The following is a 20,116-nucleotide window of genomic DNA, read 5'->3' on the forward strand; positions in this document are numbered from 1 at the left end:
AACTGGGAATAATAATAATGTTTGCAAATAGGAATTTTATGAGGATTAAGAGCTGCAATGCATATAAAATCCTTAACACAGTGCCTGAGAGATTGTTACAGAAATGAATGTGATCCTAAGCTGTTGTTACTCTTTTTGTTGTTGTTATTAGTGATCTCCTTTATCAGTAAGTCTCCTTAGAAATTTACACTAGGATGTTCATTATCTATGGGTGGTGTCAGGGAGGAAGACCTTCCTTTGCCTTTCGAGGTCCTTCTAGCTGGATTTAGAATCAAAATTGACGTAAGACAGTTTAACAGAAGAAAATCAAATTTAACAGACATACATACAGGGAATACACACAGACAAGAAACTCCAAAGATTATGAGGCAATGTGAAGCTCACATGGCTAAGGAGGAGAGGGGACTAAAGACACAGAGGGGAGGGCGCCATTAGCAGAAAGGGGAAAGGAGCCATTTGGAAAACAAAGACTGCCCTCTCAGGTAAAATGGAGTCTTTGCTAATGCTGTTAACAGCTCTAGTCCTGACACAAGAAGGTCAGGCCTTGAGAGGGAGGTTAAGAGCTTTTCCCCAAATCTGTTGTGTTTTGATTTCTTGTAACTCAAAAATAATGTTCATGCCAAAGTGGTCCATCTTGGGGTGACCTGCTTTTGGCCTCTACAGTGGCAGAGAGTTAAATTAAAGGACCAGGCAGAGCATTGCCTGGGGCAACAAATGGAAATGACCTCTATCCCTCCCTCCTTTGTCTTCTACACTTCTACCAATGTGAAATCTCTGGATCTCAGGGTGGTATCCTAGAATGTTAGATCCAGTATGAAATTTAAAAAGAATCTAGGAGAAGGGCAACACCTTAATAATCAGGAAATCTGCCACAGGGTGTCTGAGTGGCTGGTCTAATGTCAGTTAATAGAAGATTTGGGAGAGAGACAAAAAAAAAAAAAACAAAACCCAAAAACCAAACCCAACATTATGAGTGGACTTTGATAACTATTCAACCAGATGACAAAATAAAAGTAGTGGAGTTCAAGGATACATATAGCTTTGAGGAAATATTGGTACCTACAAATAAGGCTGTAGCCTTCAGGTGCCTTCATTTCTTGACACAAAAAGTTCTCACTCCCACACCTGAAGCTACAAAGAACAGGAAATGCTATATATAAAATCCATCCTTCCAACACTTCATAAACCATTGCCCTCTCTTCTACTTTGTGGTTTTTTCCCCCCAGTTGTCAGGCATGCACTGACATCACTACTTAAGTGACACTCTATGTATTTAAAGAATTTTTTACCTCAATTTTCAAGAGGCTGATTACTACAGCACTTTTTGTCAAAAGAAAATATTGGAACACATTTTCATCTTCAGTCTTACTCTACTAATAACTAAATTATTTGAGTTTTTAAAAATATTTTCAAAGAACAATCCATTAGCCTTAAAAAAACTCAATATATTATTGGTTAACAAGAATTATAAATGTATAAACTATTTGATGTTTTAAAATAATTCATTTTCTCCTGGCATTCCATGTTCCTGATGTTAATTTTTATGAGGTCACAGAGTGACCTCTCATGACATTTTGACTTGATTCACTTAGTAGGGGAGAAGTGACAAAGAGGCTGTCCAAAAGCATTGTTTCTATAGAAACAGTCTCTCCCACTTCAGACTCAGGAAGATGAAGTTTTGGGGTGATGGGGGGTTTGTGGGGTCCAGAGTCGACAGCCAAGAAACAATTCTTGAAGACGTCTTCGGTGCAAAAAGGTGATTTTATTAAAAAATGGGGATAGGACCCATGGGCAGGAAGAGCTGCACTGGGGTTGTGATGGGTAACTCATTATATACCCTCGGGTTGGGAGGGGGTCAGGGATAGAGTAAGTCTATAAGGTATTTTAAAAGCAAGGTTTCCAGGACCTTGAGGGGCTAGCTGTTGCTAGGGAAATACCACTTATTACAGTTTAATAAAACCCCAGTCATGAGACCCTTCAGATGTATATCAGGGGGGCCATAAGCTTGGAGTATGATTGCCAGTATATATCTTGGGGCAGTTGTGATAAAAGAAGTAGACTTACAGGATCCTCGAAGTTGATACAATATTAAGCCAAGGTTCTCTTTTGCCCGTACCAAAGTGTCACCATCTCAGCAGCTGAGCTCCTAGAGGGAGGTCACTCTGCCGATTTCAAGGACTTATCAGTGGGTTGTAGGCAGTAAGGGAATTTGCTTTTTCATTTGCCTTAGTTTCCCACATTACCACGACAAGCACTTTCCTTTGTTCTTGAGTAGCCAGGAGGATCTGAGGAATATCACACATATTCCACCTGGTATATGTGTGTGTGTGTGTTCACCAGCCTGTATTTTGCCCTCAGCTTGCCCCAAGTTCTCTCCTCAAAGATAAATGGAGAATATTAGAGGTATTAATATTTACATTCATAAATCCCAAGTTGGAGGTTTCTCCTTCCACTCACTCTTCTCCCAATGATTTTAGGGCATGTAGGCTATGAAATGGGCTTGCCCCAAACCTGAGCCTGGATACTCAAGAGGGAAATAATTCACTTAATGGAGGAAAGAATATGATGAAAATATGACATATGAACAAATAAATAAATGACATTTTAAAATATTTATTTAAACTTCACATTGTATTGTAGAGTACTTTTTTTAATACTGATAACCCACTACTGAAAATGAGACCTTAGAATGTAATTTGGCTTACCAAATTCTCAGAAGACACATTGGCATAGTGTTCCCAAAAATCTTCTTCCCAAATACTGCTGCAGGTTACAAAGGTAACTGGATAAGTCATCATATTTAGTAAATGGTTATAAGAGTTTTGGATAGGATGGTAATTGCTTGGTAGTGGCAGTGAACCAGAGCCCAGACAATTTTCCATATATTATAAACCCAAAATATTGAATAGGGCAAAGTAAAAATACAAATCAATGAGGTAGATGCATGAACCAATGTTCATATGAGTGCATGCATATACATACAGACACACAATCATAGAACCAAAAACCTTTTCCAGATCTTTCCACATCTTAGTATCAGGAACCAAAGAAAGTAAATATATACAGAGATATCAACAAATGAATAATATGGAATATTTTGCTTTTTTAAATATTTATTTCTACTTTTGAGAGACAGAGAGAGAGCATGAGTAGGGGAGGAGCAGCGACAAGGCGGGGGGAGGGGGGGGACAGAGGAGCCAAAGCAGGCTCCTTGCTGACAGCAGCGAGCCTGATGCAGGACTCCAACTCACAAAGTGTGAGATCATGACCTGAGTCAAAACTGGAGGCTTAACCCACTGAGCCACCCAGGTACCCCTATGGAATCTTAATATAATAACTTTTATCTACAACTTTCAAAGATAGAAATATGTTGTCTTTAAGTAGAGAGTGTAGGGGTGGAAAACTTTTCCCTTTTTCCCTTCTAGGTTCTTTGACTGGTCTAACAATTAAATTGACATAAGACAGGTTAACAGGAGAAAAACAAATTGCATACATGTGCATGAAAGACATGAAACCCAAAGGCAGTCCCGTAACTGAGGTTTATATTCCATAGTGAACTAAGGAATAGGATAGGGCCTGAGACTTTAAAAGGGAGGAGGGCAACTCACAAGCAGATGTTCGGTAATCAAAGGTTTGCCTTGACATACAGATAAGTGTCTCAGATAAAAAATTATCTCTGGTCATAGCTCTTTTCTTGGTACAAAGCCCTCTAAATTCTTTTAGGTAATTAAGGGAGAGGCAAAATCTTTTCCTGAGCTTGCTGGGTTTTAATTGCCTTCAGCTCAAAACAATCCCCATGCCCAAGCAGCACATTGTGGGACAGCATATGCTTCCGCCGTCAAGAGTGTAGTATTTACTTTATACCTTCAGCCAGCTCTTTCTTAGCAAATAAAACAGAACAGAGTTTATATCCTCACTGCATTTTCAGGGTAACCTAACTGCCACAGAGAAGGAAGAGTCGGTAACTTGGCAACATTGCAATTTATGGTTCTCTGAAACAATAGCCCAATATGTGTGATTACGGTGGGCTGATGCAGGGATCCAGGACTCACACTGTACCTTATTGTGAATGGGATGTATGATGTTTCCGCCCTCATTATTTTGGTGAAACAAGCGGCCCTACTAGCTGCAAGTGGCTGGGGCTTCTAGTCCAGCTGTATGCCTGGGAAAACTAGGAGAACAAGGAACTGTTCTACACAGTCTTTTCATAAAGGAAATAGAATTCTGCAGTTAATTTTTAGTTTTGTCATCAAATGCTTAAAATAGGAGCAAACATATTTTATAATCAGAGAAATGTGACAATTGAAACCAAGTGTTACAAGGAAGAGGGGTGGTTGTCTGACATAACAGTATTTTCCCCTATGATGCATTGCAACAAAAGAAGTTCAACTTTTGAAATCATGAAATCCTACTTATATGGCAGTCATAAGGCTTGTCAGACTATAAGCTGGACATTTGGAGCTGAATTAACTAAGTGGTCGTTAACTTAGTTTCAAAAAGTCAAAACAAAACAGCATATGAGATAGTGTTTGGAAATACCGGCTCTGTTGTCTAACAGATCCAGCTCCCTGCTTTCTAGCCGTCGTTCACATACTAAGCAGCATGTTGCAGATGTTTTTATAGTTTCATGCAGCCCATATTATTTCACACGAAATATTACACGCATCTATTTCTTTTTAACTATATAGGGCCTTCCCATTCTCCTGAAATACTTAGCCCTTCTTTTGTAGCAGCATTATCTGGCAATAAGGCCTTCAGCACATGGTTTAATGGCTCAAACAATGCTGCTTTAGAACTAAAGGTTGGGTGTGGAGGGATGCTTCTTCAGGCTATAGTGTTGTCAGACCATTGTCCTCTGAGCTAATAAGGTTACCCCTGTTTGGGGGAGACTGTTGACATTTCCAGGCTTTTGCTTACTTTTCATCAAAGGTTCAATGGAAGTCTGAGACTCTATCATGAACATACAGGATGAGAAACAAATGGTGCTTTTTTTCTGCTACACTGTATGCATGAACTAGAAATGGCTTATACTGGTTCCATTACACCTTTCCATCTGCACATGTTGACTGGCATATTCAATAAAGGCCACTGGAGGCTCTCTGTTTGGAACCAGATTTGACAATAAAAATAGTAATTTCAGATTTTTGAATTCTTAGAAGATGGATCATTTTCCATAATTGTCTCTGAATTTTCCCTTAAACTCAGAAAACGCATTCAACATGTTCTTGGACTCACATTAACATAGTGTTTCATCTAATCCCGCAAATCCAAAATGATGTATGGTCCTCAGAACCATGAAGTAGACATCTGAGGTAAAACAACAACAACAACAACAACAACAACAACAACATTGTTTGCCTGGTACTTTTCAAAGAATCCAGTAGTACCTGGTGCAGCACTCACTTGATTCATACTCATGTCTAGCATACCTGAAACAATTATCTTGACATTCACAGAAGTGCTGAATGTCCCTAAGAAGAACTTCTTTCTTCTGACTCCCTCCAACTACTGTGGGTTTGTTCACTGGGTTCTCCTCTCCTTTTTCCCAGAGGAGGAAGATGCCGAGTCATGGCAACATTACACGGCACTGAATGTACTGTATTAAGAGTCTAAACTTGAAAGGCTTCACTTTGAAGCTATCCTCTGAACTTAATCAACAGTATTCTGCTTTAGCATGGGCACGTTAGTTTGTAAACAAATTACATCTCTTTGTCAGACATACGCTCTATGGAAAATTCAGTAATCTTTTTTCTCCCGGTGAATCTCTGGGGTAAAGAGCAGCTCCTCATCTTCAAGGATCTTATCAATATATAGGATAAATGCTTGGCAATAACATCAAGTCCACCAAAACTCTCCAAGGCTTTTATGCAGACTTTGTTTCAAGGATTCCCAAAAGGCTTAAGAATACTGGTTGTGTTTCCTTTCATTTTAACTTCACTTTAGATGTTAATACCAGGCTGATAGATTGATCATGAAGAAGGTTTGAAAGGTAGAAGTTACGTTTGGCAAAAATTTTGTAAGATCCACTGAAACATAAAAACAGGCAGAATACATTTATTTTAGTAAGTGAAAACAAGGACACCGTATGCTTTTATAGACATTGCCTGCACATGCAGACAAATTTAAATAAGGTAGTCAGAAAAGGCTTATCTGAAGAGGTTGTTGTGATGCGATGTCTGAATTAGAATGAGCAACATATGCACAGTGCTGGGCAAGCAGTATATTTCAAGCAGAGGGAATAGTAAGTATAAAATTACTGACATGGAAAAGGGCTTGCCATGTTCAGGAATGAATACGAGTAATACGGAACAAGAAGAAAATTGTATGAGATGTGTTTTGGGATGTATACTGGAAACAGGTAAATTATGAAATGTTTTGTGTTTCATTCTGACTTAAATGAGAAACTATTCAATGTTTAATTAAGGGAATTCCCTATCAGATATTTACTTCAAACAGCAATGTATGGAGAATTAATGGAGTTTGAGCAAGTGTAGAAACAGGAACGTTCTATCCGTTATTCATCTAAGTATTAGATAATGACATCCAGAACAAATAAGTTTTCAGTGAAGATGAGGAGAAATGGATGGATTTGAAATACATTTTGGAGATAAAATTCATGGAACTTGCTGATAAGCATGGGATGCAAGGAGTAAAAAATGAGAACAAATGAAGGATAATACCTAATATTTTCATTTCTTTTGGCTTTGTTTTGTTCCTTTATCTTGCATTGAGTTAAATTTTGGTGCAGTTTAGTATTATTTTGGAAAATAAGAAAGACGTTTTGGGAGAAATGGGTATCAAAAGTTCTGTTTTAAACACCTTTGGTATTGCTGGTATCTCTTTGTGTATCCAAATTTCCTCTTCTTACAAGGACACCAGTCAAATCGGATTGGGGCCACCCCAATGGTCACCTTTTATCTTAATCATTCTTTATAGGCCTTATCTCCAAATACAGTCACGTTTTGACGTACCGGGAATTAGGGCTTTAACATATAAATTTGCCAGGACATAATTCAACCCATCATATATAAGAAGCATGTTTTTAACTTTTCAAATTACACCTTGGTGATTTTAGTGGCTCCACAAACAAATATTTTACATGTTCACTCTCCATTCTCTATTCTAAAATATACGCTTCAACAGACCAACTATTTCAAACGTCATATTACTCATTTTTTTCAGAAAAATGCAAAGTGAAACTTGATGTTAGTTTCAGGTTGAGCTCTCTGGAAAGTAGATGCTGAGATGGAGTTGAGTAAAAATGTTTATTGTAGAGTAACAGATGGAGCAAAAAAAGGGAGGAAGTAGGATTAGACACAAGGAGCTGTCAGAACATGATTGTGAAGGGAAGTAGAATGTGTCACCCCCCAAAATATGCCTGTTTGGCATAAGGATTATTTTAAGCTGGGTATTTTTAAGAAACGGCAGACATGGGAGATGCTGGGAAAACCACATCAAAGTTACTCTTTTGTAAGGGATATTTACGTTTATAAGGGAAATCTTCATTTGTAAGGGTATCTCCTTCTCTGTACCAAGAAGGGAAGGCTGATTCTAAATCTCTAGAAATTCTTATCCATGTAGAAGGCAATTGCTTAAATCTGCATAATGACCTTATCCTTGATTATTGTGCTGTGCTTGATAACCTTCCCTAACTGGCCTCTCTCCTTTTACCCAACATCTTTTGTCTTTAGCTGGAGTTGTTATTTAAGGGGGTGGCTTGGGTCATTTCAGGGGGTTACTCAGTTTTCCTGGGAGTTTTCCATATATACAGGAGGTATACATGTTATTAAACTTCTGTCTGTTTTTCTCCTGTTAATCTTTTATTATGGGGCTGTGGTCTCAGCCAATAACCTATAAGGCTAGAGAGAAAATTATTTCTCCTCCCCCACAATTCTGACCTGACAAAACTTCTAACAGCTCAACCGGGAGGTCCAGAGCAAAGATTACTCAGTAAGAAGATCCTCACTGGGAGGCCCTCAGACCACCACCTTGCTCCATTATTGCTCCACTGCCCTAGAAGATCATAGCTTTGGCTCACAAGTTAATGTGGATGTTGATGAAAATAACGGTTCAAGGCTGTCAACTAACCATAATCCTTGGAGCTAGGCAGCAAGTACTTACTTGATGAGGGATCTGACTGTTGTATATTTGGATCTGTCACAAAGTTTAAGTCACAAACGTTTAATAGGCATATAAAAAAGGAAGGAAATAAAAATCAATTCAAACATCTAAACAATAGTAATAACCGACATTTGTGGCCACGTACTATGTGCCAGACACTATTTGGCACTTCATAGCATTATCTAATTTTTCTGCATCTACCTCAACATAAAGAAAAGAAAAAAATTATAAACATACAAAATGAATCCTTTTACTGTCAATGATTGTAGTTCTCATATTTGGGCACCAAGAAACATTGATTACAAACTCATTGTTCAGTAAGAAATAACACATATATCACATTTTTATTGCAGCATATGCTGATGTAAAAAGATTTAATTACTGTAAGACTCATTTGTTTAGGATAACATTCTATCATAAAGATAGTACAAAATTCCAAAAAGAAATTAATGCAGGCTATTTAATAGCCTTCCCAAACCAAATTTATTAAAGGATATGCATGCTTAGATGCATGTATAATTCTTAATATTAGGTTACAAACATTTCCCTTTTGTTTCTATTGATCATTACGCTTTTGCAGATTTTCAAATAAACTAAAAATAAAACTTCATCAGGTGTTAAGGAGAGTGGCATTTGCAACTCATACAGCTTATATTTCCATTTTTTAACTTCTTCATTTTCAATCCAAGTCACTTTACCTCTTAAGGTAAATATACAGAAAGCAATAGACCAATTAGGTGAAAAAAATGTATTCATTGGTTAAGGAATTAGATCCATGTCCATTAAACTGAAAGCTATCTGTGAAAAGTAGGTGAATTAATAGTCCAAAGCATATATACTAAACAGGATACCATCTATAAAGGTGATCATCAACTGAAGCAGTTAATATTTTGAAACCTCATAGGCCTGCTTGGTACCCTTAAAATAAATCAAAATTAGATAATTTATACCTAGAGTCCATCTCCGGAAACAAAATTAAAAATGGTCAATTTTGTTAGGTATGATTATGCAATGAAAAAACCCAAAAATAGGAAAAAGTCAATTTATATAAAAATTTAAATTTATAGTCTACAATGATTAGCAGTTCCAAAATATTTTCTCTTGGTTTAGAAAATTACCCTTCCCTTTTGTCAAATGATTACCATGGAGAAATTCATTTAAACAATGAATAATTGTTAAAGTAATTTTTTCATCTTTAGAAGAACTTGTCTTACATGGTATAGTATCTCTCTTTTATTTCCCTCTCTTTAAGTTGTAGCTCTGTTAAGTGTTGCCAATTAAAGAGTAGTACGTTCACTGGCAACTTACTTTCAGTTATCTTTTTAATTAGTCTCCAGAGTAAAAAATTCCAGAATGTTCATATGCCTCCCCAAACACAACAAATATTAAGCACAACATTGTTCCATATATAGTTTTTTTTAGCACATTGGTTCTGTGTTATGAAATTTTCTCAAAACATAAATTAAATATATTTTGCAGCTCCAATCTTTGAAAATAGCATTTTGTCTTAACTCTGCTAGTTCCCTAAGTATCTTTAAACAGGAAATATTTTTAAGCCTTCTTTATCTGCTTTCCATATAATAATCTAGGCAATATATCTTAAATTAAAACTTTCCAAATATCAAATCTTCCTACCTCTTCAAGAGCCCCCTCCACAACACACTTGTATCTTGCAGTGGTCTCTAGTAACCTACAATATAATAAAATCTCTTCTCGTTAGCAAGGCATGCATGGCCTCCAAAGGAAGGTCCCCACTTGTCTTTTCAGACTTATCTCTCAATACTTCTGTTCTCATAATTTAAGGACTAGCAAAAGCAATGTTAACTCTTCTTTTCAAGTTTACCATCTCTACTCATCTTCCTTTCTATTTTCTATGAACAAGTGTCCTTTTTCTCTCTGCTGCATTCTATGAATGTCTCTATAATTTCACTCATCTCATTTAATTGTGATTATTGATCCCCACATAAGAGTTTGCTTTAATAGGGCCTATGCTATAGACATCTTTGCATCACTAATTTCAAGCTCTGACAATTCACTTATGTGATGATATGTTCTTCCAAATTTACAGTCACCACAATATTTTGAAGAGCTCATGTATATTTTTCTACATATACACAGCCTGGTACACAGATACTGATATCAGAGTGCTCAGAATTTACAATGAGTAAGATCATAGTGAAAATATCAAATTGAGTCATTTTCTCTTTTATATTTCCTTTACATAAGGCAATTTTCTCCTAATACTGAGAGGGTGTGAAGGAGGGAGAAAAGGAGGGTGAGAGAGAGAGAGAGAACTGACTTTAATGAAAAGGAAAAGAAAAATTTAGTACCTTTTCCCCCCATTAACCTCCTGCTGGTGGCTGGCATTGTGTGTACAATATATTTACTCCCTCTGTTTTTCTAATGCTGGGCCTTGCCTATCAGAGCTTCTTAGAATTTCTAGTAAAGAGCGATTCTATTTACTTTCTGTAGTAGCAACCTAATATATCATATCTTGTCAAGTACTGAGCATGGAATAGGTTGTACTTCTAAACATATAACTATTGAATTCTGGCTTCTTAGAAATGTTTCTCTAATGCTCTAAATCTGCCCTGTTGTATTGCTCTTGTATTTTTGCTTACACCTTTGTATTCTAGTTGGATCCTCATTTAGCTTTCTTCTAGTAGGCTTGTTTTTCTGTGCTAAAGCTTCTCTTGATTTTGGTAACTTAGAGAAAAATACCATAAAGCTAGCTTTATTTTTTCTCATTTATAAAATTTCCTATTTGCATTATAACTCTTTGAGTCTATTACTTTTTGACTGATGTTAATGGATTGGTGAGCAACACGGAATCGGGTAGTTTTGCTACATGAATAACTAACTCAAAGTCAATGGTTTAAAGTAACTATTTATTACTAGAATTCCCTCATGAGGGGGATCACCTGGTTTAGGTTAGACTCAGCTGGGTGGCTCTACAACTGGACTCTGTTATGTATCTGTAGGCTGGCTGGTATACTCTACCTTGAAAGCCAAGAGGTTTAGTTGCAAAGCTCAGTTCCGTGTGCCTTGAATCCATGAACTTTGAGCAATCCTAGTGAATTCAACCCTACCCAATGTAATTGAAAACTTGATCAGTTTGGGTCCTCTGAGAAGCAAACAATGGTATTAGATACATAAGAGATTTATTAAGATAAATTCTTCTGAAAGATAAAAAAGAATGGGAACAGGACTACATGGGGAGAGACTTCGAACTGCAATGCAAGTCTGGCCCCTGTGAAACAGGAGAAAGAAGGAAGGAGAATTTGGTAGAAAGAGCCTCAGACTGCAGTGCTGTGTTTAGAAAGTCTTGGCCAGATGGATGAGAAGTCCTAGAACATAGATGCCCCTTAGAAAAGTCCCATGCTGGGCAGGGATGTTTTGGCTCTTGTATACCCCCTGTGTTCAGTCACTGATTGGGAGCACCCCGAAAAACAGAGTAGCATTTGCAAGAATGCAGAGATATATCCAAAAGGTGTGTCAGCTGGAGACTTTCAGCAAATTACTCTTCTCCTTCTAAGTTCTCTTTTGAAGGGAAATTTGAGTGGCATATTAATGGTTGCTACTACAACTCTTTCCAGAAAATGGGTACCAGACTTTCTTTTTATCAACCACGAAAAGATGAATGAATTTACTCTGTATTATCTAGAGTGTAAACTTACACTTCTTGATTAATAAAACCATAAGAAAAGAGAAAAAACATATTTTTATTCGGGAATTAGTACACTTCTTTACTGTATGTGTTCTTGATTCTAAGTTAGAAACAAACAACCCATAATAGCCAACTTAATACTGAAAAATAACAGTGTTAGAAGACTGGCAATACCCAACTTTAAGACCTACTATAAAGCTGCAGTAATCAAGATAGTGTGGTATTAGTAAAAGAAGAGACAAACGTATCAATGGAACAAAACTGAGATCCCAAAAAGAGACCCAAAATATAGGCAACAGATGTTTGACAAAAGAGCAAAAGCAATTACATGGAGAAAGGATAATCTTTTCAACAAATGGTACTGAAATAACTGGACATCCACATGCAAAAAATTAAAAATTAAATATAGACAGGGACCTTATACACCTTAAAGCTTTCAGAAGAATTAACTCAGAATGTATAATAGACCTCAAGTTAAAATGCAGAAGTTTAGAATTTTTAGAATATAGCATAAGAGATAATCTAGGTGACCTTGGTGATCTTGGTAATCAGTTTTTTGGTACAACACCAAAAGCATGGTCTATAGAAGAAAAAAAATGGTAAGTTGGATTTCGTTGAAATTAAAACGTTTTGCTCTGTGAAAGACACTGTTAAGAGAATGAAAAACCAGTTAGTGACTTGGAGAAAATCATTGCAAAACATGTATCTGATAAAGGATTTGTATCTAAACTATATAGTAAACTCTTAAAACTCAGCAATAAGCAAACAACCCACTTAAAAATAGCAAAAGAAAAAAAAAAGAAAAAAATAGCAAAAGATTTGAATAGATACTTCACCAAAGAAGTTAAACAGACAGCAAATATGCATATGAAAGTATACCCAACATTATATGTTATTAGGGAATTGCAAATTAAAAATGAGATAACACTACATACCTGTTAGAATGACTAAAATTAAAAAAAAAAAACAACCTGATAATACTAAATGCTGGTCAAAATGTAGAATCACTTTTCAGTGAACCTAAAACTGCTGCTGCAAAAAAATTAGTCTATTAATCTAAAAAAAGTTCTCAGCATTTATTTATGCATGTTGTAGTGATCTTTGTTTCTCCTTTGACAGATTTTAGAAAGACATAAAATGCCCTCTTGCTTCTGCCTCTTGCTAGTTGCATATTTTGGCCAATTCCCTGAACCTTAGCTTTCTCCTATGTGAAATAGTGTTAACAATACCAAATCCATAATACAGTGAGGGTACCTGGCTGGAGGAGCACGTGTTTGGGATCTTCAATACATGTCACTTTCCTCCTTGTTTTTCTAATATGCTTTCCTCTATTACTAAATGGGAACAACCTGAGCCAAATACACTTTTGCATGCTTTCTCCTTGTGCCATGTTTATTCAATCACTCTCTCCATTTCCCCCTCATCACTTAAATTTCTCCTTCTATTCTACCCTTTGCTGTTTCTTCAGATCCCAGAACACAACTTATAAAATAGCTAGATAGTTCACAATAAGGAAGGGGTAGGTTTTTCAGCATTATAATAAAAAATTATTTTTGTTGAATTATTGAGGTAGTGACTATATGCTAGCCTCAGCACCATGAGAAGTCCTCAAAATAATCATGAATAAAACATAATTCCTGCCTTTAAGTAACTCACAGTTAGAAAAAGGAGATGCATGTAAAGAGACCATACTTGATGCAGTTATCAACAACTCAGTATGAAGTCATATTGCATACTTTTCTCAGACTATACTAAAGACGGAGAGGTGGCCCCAGCATAAGAATGCTGGAAGTTTGGCAGGGAGAAGGTGTCCCTTAAAGGGAGGTGGGGGGGTTGAAGAAATTAGGGTTTAGTAGCAGTAAGTAATACTCCACATAGTTTGAAGTTATATTACTTGAAAGCAAGTACCACCCCCCCCCCAAATTCTGTTTTCTGATCCCACTACAAAATACAATTATCAAACATTTCTATCAGTGGAAATCAGGAGGAAGAAGTTATTCAAGGACATTAAGCATTACAGAAAATTTGGGTTTTTAATCATTTCATATTTCTAAGAAACTCATTTTAGTTATATTGCTCTACAAAATTAATATTCCTAGAGTTTATTTAGGCTCTATCTTTCTCTTGCATGGATACATTTTTAACACAGATTCCAAAGAAAAGTTAATGATTTTGTTTCCTTTTACCTTTCCCAAATTAAGATGTTATTTATAATCAAACTGTATGACATCTCAATGTGTGAGGCTAAAATTCACTTTAATCTAGCTCTCCTTTTTACTAATATTATTAATGAATTGTATGTTACCAGGATTATTTCTTTTTATCTATGAGAATGGAGAGTCACAGAACATTTCCTACAGTAATGATACTTGTAGAATTTGAAAGTAAAATGATCTTTAGCAGCAATCAATTAATTTACCTGCATTTTAAATATTTGATGTATAATTTTCATAAAACTTATGTCCATTGATTTGATTACTTAATTAATAAACAGAGTACATATCATAAAGTAATATCCACAATTCTAGATAGTCCCAAGTTCCTGAAGTCCTCCTCAGAAAAGTCATAGGGAGAACTGGATATGTACGGTGTTAACTCTTCTGGATAATATGATATAAAACTAGATCATCCACATACAATTCTTATCTTACCTTCCCAATTATTTTAGTCCTCACTTTTTCTAATATAATAAATGTTTTTCATGTTGTTTTATATTATTCCAAAGTCAAACAGGACAGAAAAAATTCACAAATTCCATGAAATTATATCTCCCTTCCAGAGATGTTTATTAAGCATCAACTTGGCATTCCTGACTAGAATTCCTGAAAGATATCACAGAATTAAAATCACCATGAAAATACTTCCAGCAACATATTTTTTTCCAGAGCGATATTTTTTTATCATCTTTATGTCCACTGAATTTTTATTGTTTCTCACTATTTCTTAAATCCTTAGTGTTTTAAATAGTAGTTTTACCTTTGAATATAAAAATAACTTATTTCAATATAGAGATTTTTATAAAGAACAATACTATAAATGCCATTAATAGATGTTAGGCCAGAATCTGGACAAATATTATTCTTACACTAAATATGGGCATGCTTATAAATCTGTTGCACTTCAGAGATTAAAATTTCTACAACACTGAATATTCACTAGTTGGTACAAATTTATGAAGAATAAAATGAACAATTTCACAGAATTTAGATTTCCTGCAATGAATGTATCAGCCAAAAAATAGGGAAATTACTTTATCAATAGTAGTAGTAAAGTTTGGATAAAGAGGAAAGCAACTTTGTCCCAAAATGCCTCAGGAGAACATTAGTAGCATCATTACAAAGCCAGATATTCACTCTTCTATCAGTTGCACATACTTGAAATTCACTGTGATCTCAAACTTTCCAAATATTTCAGTTGTTTTGGGTAAAGTAATTATTATAATATTTGCCTTGGCCCTAGGGATAGTCCCTGTTTCAGGGTTAAAGCATAATCGTTTTACTAATAATGATAATTGACTAAAATGCAAATAGTCAATAGGGGAAGATATTGGTCTAAATGATTTTGAAGATCAGCAATTGAACTTGGCAGTTTAATTAAAAAAAAAAAAGTGATATCCAGCAGGTAAGGCCTTGTGTCATTAAGTAACAAATTCCATTTCAGGTTTATAATACCGTTGGGTGACCTGACATTTAACACCATCAATATATATGTATATAGTCCTTCTAACCTCCTTTTTATTTTTATTTTTATTTTTATTATTTTTTGAGAAAGAGAGAGCATGCATGTGTGTGTGGGGAGGGGGAGAGGGAGAGGCAAAGGGAGAAAACCCCAGCAGGCTCCATGCTCAGTGTGGAGCCTGATGCGGGGGCTCAGTCTCACAACCCTGGGTTCATGACCTGAGCCAACATCAAGAGTTGGTCGCTTAACTGACTGAACCACCCAGGTGCTTCTAACCTCCTTTTTAAAAGAAGTTTTCCTTAGTGAAACTGATGTTTGCTACTGAATCGAAAGCCATTAAATATGAACATGTCATACTATGTGACAGTGATGTTTTATTTTTTTTTTTAATTTATTTATTGTTTAATTTACATCCAAGTTAGCATATGGTGCAACAATGATTTCAGGAGTAGATTCCTTAATGACCCTTACCCATTAGACCATCCCCCACCTCCCAAAAACCCTCCAGCCACCTTCAGTTTGTTCTCTGTATTTAAGAGTCTTTTATGTTTTGCCCCCTCCCTGTTTTTTTTATTATTTTTGTTTCCCTTCCCTTGTGTTCATCTGTTTAGCATCTTAAATTCCTCATATGAGTGAAGTCATATGATATTTGTCTTTCTCTGACTAAATTCACTTAGCATAATACCCTCCAGTTCCTTCCACGTAGTTGCAAATGGCAAGATTTCATTCTTTTTGATTGTTGAGTAATGCTCCATTGTATATACATACCACTTCATCTTTATCCATTCGTCTGTCGATGGACATTTGGGCTCCTTCTATACTTTGGTTATTGTCGATAGCACTGCTATAAACATTGGGGTGCATGTGCCCCCTTTGAAACAGCACCCCTGTAACCCTTGGGTAAATACCTAGTAATGCAATTGCTGGGTCATAGGGTACTTCTATTTTTAATTTTTTTGAGGAACCTCCATACTGTTTTCCAGAGTGGCTGCACCAGTTTGCATTCCCACCAGCAATGCAAAAGAGATTCTCTGCATTCTCACCAACATCTGTTGTTGCCTGAGTTGTTAATGTTAGCCATTCTGACAGGTTTAAGGTGGTATCTAATTGTGGTTTTGATTTGTATTTCCCTGATGATGAGTGATGTTGAGCATTTTTCATGTGTTGGTTAGCCATCTGGATGTCTTCTTCAGAGAAGTGTCTATTCATGTCTTTTGCCCATTTCTTCACTAGATTATTTGGTTTTTGGGTGTTGAGTTTGATAAGTTCTTTATAGATTTTGGATACTAACCCTTTATCTGATATGTCATTTGAAAGTATATTCTCCTACTCCATTGGTTGCCTTTTAGTTTTCCTGATTATTTCCTTCACTATGCAGAAGCTTTTTGTCTTGATGAGGTCCCAGTAGTTCATTTCTGCTTTTGTTTCCCTTGCCTCCAGAGATGTGTTGAGTCAGAAGATGCTGCAGTCAAGGTCAAAGAGGTTTTTGCCTGCTTTCTCCTCTAAGATTTTGATGGCTTCCTGTCTTATGTTTAGGTCTTTCATCAATTCTGAGTTTATTTTTATGTATGGTGTAAGAAAGTGGTCCAGGTTCATTTTTCTGCATGTCGCTGTCTACTTTTCCCAGCACCATTTGCTGAAAAGACTGTCTTTATTCCATTGGATATTCTTTCCTGCTTTGTCAAAGATTAGTTGGCCATACATTTGTAGGTCCATTTCTGGGTTCTCTATTCTGTTCCATTGATCTGAGTGTCTGTTTTTGTACCAGTACCATAGGGTCTTGATGATTATAGTTTGTAATATGTCTTGAAGTCTGCAAGTGTGGTGCCTCCATCTTCAATTTTGTTTTTCAAGATTTCTTTGGGTATTTGCGGTGACAGTGAAGTTATAAAAGTATTCCATCAGGTTCATTTTACTTTCTGTCACTGTGTTTCTGTTCTTCCCTTCTATTTTCTAATTATTGACCACTAATTTTCAAAATTCTGTCCTTCTTTCTTTGTCCTCAATATTTTCCTTTTTTTTCAAATATTCTCTCTGGTTTTATAGTTAAATCCATCATATTTCAAAAGCTAATTGAAGCTCTAGCCAAATAAGAAAAAAAACAAAAACAAACAAGCAAAAAAACACCTCATCAAGTAATTCCTGGTCTTGGCAGGCCTCACTTCAGAATGAAGCAGAGATGCCCAGAGGGAGAAAGCAATCCATGGGCTGCCATGTTTCCTGACTAAACAGCCCAGATCTAGTTTTAGCTCATGAACAGCCCCACAGTAATTCTTTGTGCTTAACTAAACTGAGTAAATTCCTGTTATTTGCATAAGCCATCATTAATTCTTTACCTTTTTACTGTACCTTTAGTTTATATCCTTCAAAATATTTATAGATTCTGGAATGGTTTCAGAGCATCCAAATGACCACTGTAGTCTAACCACCATCATCTCTCTGGGTTATACACAGCTTCCTTGTTGCCCTGCTTTTGCCTTTGCTCCATTAAAGTCTATTCTCCAGGAACAACTGAAGAGATCTTTATGAATGCACGACAGATGATGTCATTTCTCTGTTCAAGAGCCTACAATGGTTTCCCTCTTCACTTGGAATAAAAGTAAAAATGCTTACAAAGGCTTATCAATGGTGACCTGCATCATTCTGCCTCCTGGCTCCTGTGAACATATCCCCCATCCTTCTATTCCTATCCAACTCCATTCCAGGGCACAGGCCTTATTCTTCTTGGAATCTCACCATCATGTTTCTGTCTCAGTTTTTTGTACTTGTTTCCTTTGTCTAGAAATCTCTGTTCCTAGATACATAATTGTCTCCCTCCCTCACCTCCTATCACTTTGAGAAGTTTCATTCTTGCCTTTCCCCAGCGCTCCCTGTTCCCTTTATCCTATCATTTTCATCACAATTTTCACAACCTGAAATAACATATGTGAATTTATTATGTTTATGGTCTGTCATTTTCCTTTAAAATAGAAGCTCCATGATGGATAGTGGTATTTTTCCTATTGGTTCTCTAGTGTCTAAAATAGTAATGGATACACACTCAATAAATATTTGTTGGATAAACTAATTAATTAGATGTCATATTATATAATTAGAATCATAGAATTTCACATAGAAGGAATGCATGATACGGGCACTTGGGTGGCTTAGTTGGTTGAGTGTCCGACTCTTGATTTCGGCCCAAGTCATGATCTTGTGGTTCGTGAGTTCAAGCCCCACATACGTCAGCGCACTGACAGTGCAGAGTCTGCTTGGGATTCTCTCTCTTTCTGTCCCTCCCCTGGTCACCCTCTCTGTCTCTCTGACACTTTCAAAATAAATAAATAAACTTAAAAAAAAAGAAGTAATGTATGATAATTAGAAAGGGATACGAAAATAAAATAGGAATAAAATAAGAATATGAATAAATACATGGAGAAAATTAAAAATAAAATATGCATTTACATCTCCAAAATGACAACTAAACACTGCCATCATTTGTCTAGAGATCCAATGCAAATATCAGGAATAAAGTGCAAAATATGTGAGAATTAAAAAGAAATGATACTTAATAATTATGATTAGCTTAAAATGTGATAAGCTGATATTTTTTTATTAGAAGTTTTTATATGAATGTAGGAAAGAAAAGTATGAAATGGAGGAAGGAATGGAAAATATATTACAGATAAAATTTTCATTATTAATTAAATGTGTTGTCCTAGTATTATCACCCATTACTTCCTAATTCATAATTTAATTTCAACCCTTTTATGTATATTTTAACTTTTAACTGTTTGATAGAAATTATGACTAATGAAATACACACTACAATATTAGTACCCTGTTGACAGAAAATAAATATTTGAACAAAAAAAAAGTATTGTTTTCCAAAGAATTTTCTTAGAAAAAGCACAGTCTTACCACTGAAAATTTAAACACTGATCTAGGTGAACTGATATATTATTGCTTCCATGTCTGATTTCTAATATTTTTAGTACTTATAGGCTTTTAAATTATGTGATCTGCAAGAGTATGTATTAAAAACACATTCTACCATGTAGTTTAGGACAAATACAAGTGATCACAAGAGATATTATTACACTGTTATTTGTACTATTTTCCAGGTATTGAGACAAATTCATAGAAATCAATTCTATCCTCCCACCTTTCCCTTTCCTTTATTGTTTTAACAAATATTTTTTTGAGTGATTATAATGTACCTATACCCTGGGAACAAAAATTCAAAACCCCTGCCTTTTAACAGACCAGCCAGCCTTTTTTTCTTCTTTCCTTTTTTATTCCCTCTTTTTATCTCTTCTTTTCTGTCTCCTTAAATTATGCAAGTAATACAGGAATACACCATTCCTCCTTCCTTCTTTTTTTTAACTTCCTTCCTTCCTTCCTTCCTTCCTTCCTTCCTTCCATCTTTCCTTCTTTCCTTCCAGAGGTAATACAAGAATATACAATGTAAAACATCCAAATGATACAAAAGTATAAAGAGTGAAATATAAATACATCTCTTTCCCCTCCTTCTTATATTCTACTACTTAGAGAATAGTATTTGTCCAGAGATTGGTGACTATTTGTCCATTTAAATTTCCATCAACTTACTTACACACGGATACTCAGATACCCATATATGTTTTTGTTTCTTACACAAGGATTTATAAA

The sequence above is a fragment of the Panthera tigris genome, chromosome X, assembly GCF_018350195.1.
Source record: "Panthera tigris isolate Pti1 chromosome X, P.tigris_Pti1_mat1.1, whole genome shotgun sequence".
NCBI lineage: Eukaryota > Metazoa > Chordata > Mammalia > Carnivora > Felidae > Panthera > Panthera tigris.